Source organism: Bubalus kerabau, chromosome 13, assembly GCF_029407905.1.
Source record: "Bubalus kerabau isolate K-KA32 ecotype Philippines breed swamp buffalo chromosome 13, PCC_UOA_SB_1v2, whole genome shotgun sequence".
Taxonomy (NCBI): Eukaryota; Metazoa; Chordata; class Mammalia; order Artiodactyla; family Bovidae; genus Bubalus; species Bubalus kerabau.
In genome coordinates this window covers 68,309,538-68,310,478 of record NC_073636.1, presented here as the reverse complement: position 1 = coordinate 68,310,478, position 941 = coordinate 68,309,538, and the positions used below count along the sequence as shown (strand labels likewise).

General features: G+C 40.9%; 1 non-coding gene across 1 annotated transcript; it reads right to left on the bottom strand.

The window, feature by feature from the left end:
- Positions 1-806: 806 nt before the first annotated feature.
- LOC129626299 (small nucleolar RNA U109) lies at positions 807-941 on the bottom strand. Its single transcript, XR_008701909.1, has one exon. It is a non-coding gene; the product is annotated as a small nucleolar RNA U109 (small nucleolar RNA).

The window sequence follows — 941 nt, the reverse complement described above, 5'->3', positions numbered from 1 at the left end:
GTGAACATACTCACATAAGGTATGTATTCCACACTCACAGAATATGTATGAATGTTCAACTGCTTTCTAGCTGTAGACAAACACCTTGTGGAGTCTGGTGTTTGGGCACACCCCAGAACATCTGTCATTGTGTTTATTATCAGAATACTTCACAGTATCACTTTTATAAAAGGATTCTTCTAAGAAATTCTCACCTGATCTTAGTGCCAAAAGTTGTTCTTCCTGTACCTGGAGTTAATCTTGGGTGCTGGATCTGACCAGGCTTCTCATTCTGCCTCGGCTACTGAGAAGCTTAAAGTGTGTGCTCTGCCCTCAGTGTGTCAGTCAGGGTGGTGTGTATTGACAGCGTCCTTCCTAACTCCCCACCCTCTGGTTTCTCTCATGTAACTTCTCACTTGTGTGATTCTTGTACGTTAGGTTTTCTTGTCAGCTGCTTGGAATCCTCTAAGAAGATAGATACTCCCCAACCCAACTGCCCAGAGAAGTGGCATGGCCATCTCTTCAGTTGACTCCTTCAGTTTTTCAAGAAAGTGCCAACCCTGCCATCTGATTGGGTTGACCTTGAAACTGTACAGCTAATTCAAACAGCTCATCAGGGAGAAAATAATGAGACAGCAGAGTTTGAACACTATTTGATATTGGGAAATTGTTATGAAACATTTAGGTGTGATCAAGGTATTGTGGTTATGCTTTTTTTTAATCTTTCAGATATACACTAAAATATTTACTGCCAAGTTGTAATGGCTAAGTCTGACATTAAACAGATGAAGAAGTATAACTCTCCCAGGAAGGGACATTTTTTTTTCTAATGTAGGAGAAATATACTACTACTCAACCTCTACTGGAAGGTTGGCAGCCCTGAGAACTCCTTTTTTAATGTAGCATGTTATGGACGTATTCCTGCTTCCAAAGGAATGAGAAGCAGACATTTCCACATGCGA